The sequence below is a fragment of the Aulonocara stuartgranti genome (assembly GCF_965226115.1).
Source record: "Aulonocara stuartgranti genome assembly, chromosome: 11".
Taxonomy (NCBI): domain Eukaryota; kingdom Metazoa; phylum Chordata; class Actinopteri; order Cichliformes; family Cichlidae; genus Aulonocara; species Aulonocara stuartgranti.
This window is the reverse complement of record NC_138947.1, coordinates 36388177-36392133: the sequence shown is the minus strand read 5'-3', so window position 1 is coordinate 36392133 and position 3957 is coordinate 36388177. Positions and strand designations below refer to the sequence as shown.

Below are 3957 nucleotides of genomic sequence, written 5' to 3'. Positions count from 1 at the left end.
ACAACTACTCTTTCAAGGATTTTTGATATGAAAGGAAGGTTGGAGATTGGCCTATAATTAGCTAAGACTGCTGGGTCTAGAGATGGCTTTTTGAGTAAAGGTTTAACTACAGCCAGCTTGAAGGCCTGTGGTACATAGCCGATTATTAGAGATAGGTTGATCATATTTAAGATCGAAGAATTAATTAATGGCAGGACTTCTTTGAGCAGTTTTGTAGGAATGGGGTCTAAAAGACACGTTGATGGTTTGGAGGAAGTAATTATTGAAGTTAACTCAGAAAGATCAATTGGAGAAAAAGAGTCTAACTTAATATCAATGGTACTAAGAGTAGCTGTAGATAATATTACATCTGTGGGATGATTATTGGTAATTTTTTCTCTAATGATAAAAATTTTATTTGTGAAGAAGTTCATGAAGTCATTACTAGTTAACGTTAAAGGGATGGTTGGCTCAAAAGAGCTCTGACTTTTTGTCAGCCTGGCTACAGTGCTGAAGAGAAACCTAGGGTTGTTCTTATTTTCTTCAATCAGTGATGAATAGTAAGATGTTCTGGCTTTGCGGAGGGCTTTCTTATAAAGCAGCAAACTATTTCTCCAGGCTAAATGATGATCCTCTAGATTTGTGACACGCCATTTCCTCTCCAGATTACGAGTCATCTGCTTTAGGGTACGTGTTTCAGAATTATACCACGGAGTCAGGTACTTCTGATTTGAGGCCTTAGTTTTCACAGGAGCTACAGTATCCAGAGTCGTACGTAGTGAGGAGGTGAAATTATTCTACAAATCAGTGACGATGCAGCCGTACTCAGCCCCCTAAGCATTTTCCCTTTCCAGTTCACAATCAATCCCACCCCTAGGTCAAAAATATGTATAGGAATTGGCCTAATCTAATATTTTGTATGAACCTGTCCAGCTGTCCAGTGATTAAACGACAAGTAGATGGAGGCAGGACTTCACAGCAGGGGCATACTCCATAATGTGCTGTGCATTCTCATATGTATATTATATATATTGCTCACTTATTGTATTTACCAACATCAAGGAGCAAAGAAAGGCCACACCATAGTGCATGTTTAAATAGGGAAAGTTTATTGATCAAAATGTATTACGCAGATACGCATTACATTTTTTTCAGCCCCCCAATCGAGAAAACAAAACCAATTACATGTTCAAAGCAACGGAACGGTGGCCCAATATCAGAGAGAACTCCACTCTTGAGTGAGCAGTGATAATTGAGCAGTCCGTTTTATTTTGCAGATTCAAGCTGCTCTTCAAAATTTTCACCACCAGATGTCACCGGAGAGGACTGTGTTGAAAAGCTTCGAGTAATGAACCGTTTTTCAATACAAGCTTCAGTGCTTCGGAAAGCTTCATTTGGCCATCACTACCAAACTGTGAACATGAAACTCTGAGTGCTATGGCTAGGTGCTAGATTTCACGGATGGATCCGGGGAATGGAAAAAAGGGGCAGCGGCTTGGATGGAGGTACGCAGTCACTATAATGAGAGGAGACAAGCAGTCAGTGGCAGTCTAGTGAATCACAGCTGCAGGATTAGGCTATGGAGGTTAGGGCTTACGCGTTGCAGGTTTAAAGTGTCATGCGAGGAGGGGGTGTCCAGGGGGTTCCGGGTGAGGAGTGTCCAGAGAGGATCCAGAATATGCTCGGAGTGAGGGACTTGGCAAGGAGGCAGGCAGGTGTAGTCCGATGATGGAAAGGGAGAAACCAGATGACAGAACCAGCGTCCAGGCGGAGATGTGAGTAGTTTGGGAAACGCGACTGCCAGGTGGGTCCTATGACAAAGAAAACACGGTGGGGAGAAAAGCAGTAGTTGAGCGTTCTCACAAGGGCTTGGCGGCCTTGCACTAACATGAGTTAGCAGAAGATCTGGCAGAGGTCTGTTGTGAATGCTGGTCTTATATGCTGGTGACTTGATTGGAACCAGGTGTGGAAGCTGATTGGAGTCTCTGCCTGAAGGTGGAGCCCAGCGGAGTGGAAAAACCCCGTACTCACCCGGACCATGACAAGTATGTTGCCTAAACCAACTCAAACACCCACTGAAAACAAAAAAAGAAAAACATGAATGAATAATAACTTACTTCTGAAAAAACATTTGCTACACACTGCGAAAAAGTTGATGTCCTTCGTTTTCCCCTTTTGTTTCTATTACTCACCTAAACCCAGGAACCCACTATGAAAAGCCCATTCGACTTGGTTTTGCAGTGCCAACTGTACAGAGGATGATCATTTCATTGGTGTTTGTGAGCTCAAGAAGACTGAAGGGAGAAACCAGTTCCTCACAAGGTGGTCAGTGGTGGGGCCTCCTCTGAAAAAGGTTTTTTATACAAACTTTCATCTTAAACATTACTGTAATGTGAAAACTGAATTGAAGTATGTAAAGATAAAAAGTTAGAAAATGTACCTTAATAGTTATGGTGACAGTTGAAACTAGCTACACTGCCCTTGATGACCATGAAGAAATTTCTAATACTGACAAAATGTAGGTCACATACACAGCAGTTTGAATCATTTTACCACATATCTGGTAGTGCTGTGCGATATTGCAAATTTTAGTATCGATCTGATACCAAGTAGGGGGCCAGTATTGCCGATACCAAAACTCATACCGATACTTTTAACTTAAAAAGACAGGTTGAGAGTAGTGTGTAACGATCTATGGGTTGAATCATCATGAATCTGGAAATTCTGATTTTAATTACCACTAAATCACTGTGTGTTTTAATGTAGACAACAATTAGTTAATGTTGCGCTCTAAAAGTAGTTATAAAACTTACATTTTTCTGAATCGTTGCAAAAATCTTTAAAGACTATTCTTATTTAATTGTGTTTTATTTTTGGACACATTTCTAGTTCGTTTTTGTAATTCACTAGCTCCAGGAGGTCAGAGTTCAGATGAGTGATGTCATCAGTAAGCGCAGAAAAGAGAAAAAAACAGTGTCTGAGACGTGAGAGCAATGTTTGCTGATGATATGCTATGCTGCCTGTAAACTCCAAACCTGAACTGAGGAGAATAAAGTTGTCAAAAGGAGAATGGAGTCATGTCTCTCTGAGCGTGCAACATTAACACAACATAACACACCCTTCAGCTTTTCATGTAATTTGAAACTGGGGGGTTCAAATTACTTATAGATTTCTATAGTAAAAAAGAGGTTGTTGTCATTGTGTTCATTGAGTTTTTTTTCCCTCAATGTGTTTTCTGCTGTGAATATGTGAATATGTCACCAACTGTGTGGATTTCTTTGAGTTTTATTTCACTTAGAGGAAAGTGCTACTAAAATTAAAAGTGGTGAGGTCTCCTGACATGTTGGACATTTATGCTAATCCCTCTACACTGCTGGTGAATTTAATGTCAGTCCAAACCACCACTGAAATCCCTTGTGTTTCTACCATCCATGCACCTGATAAGCTGCACTCCTCTGAATTTACCCACAGACTTGAATGGATGGCATTATACAAAGAAGCTTCCTCAATGCCTGTTAAGGTACGCCGAACAAAGGCTGTTAATTGGATTCAAAGTTTCCTCCAAGATTGAACTGTCTCTCTGAGAACACTGTAGCTTCTACATCTTCTCTTGTCACAGTCTCACCATTTTAAAACATTCATTTGCTGGGTACACCACAAATGCAAGTGTATAAAAATAATTACAACAACCGAGCAGCAGCAGTAAAGAAGTGCAGTCCCTCACAGAGGACTTTTCCAATTAATTGACTTTAATGCAGCATAATGTGGAGTTGTCCTTTTCCCACTTTTCATAATGGCTGCCACCTGACTGCCTTACAGTCAATTAAAACATAATATAAATTGACTTAAGCAGTGAGTGATTAGGTTCCCACAAGACAATTGAATTTTGGGAAGCAGAGAATTGTAATCCATAATCATTTTTTTCTTCATTTCCCACTGTTACATTAATTTTGTTATATTTAATGGCATGCCTCTTAT

General features: G+C 40.2%; 1 long non-coding RNA gene across 1 annotated transcript; it reads right to left on the bottom strand.

The window, feature by feature from the left end:
• Window positions 1-1065: 1065 nt before the first annotated feature.
• LOC309716936 lies at window positions 1066-1734 on the bottom strand. The gene is made up of 2 exons (XR_014279584.1): window positions 1577-1734; window positions 1066-1495 (listed from the first exon to the last, which is right to left on the bottom strand). It is a non-coding gene; the product is annotated as an uncharacterized lncRNA (long non-coding RNA).
• Between the last annotated feature and the right edge of the window lie 2223 nt (window positions 1735-3957).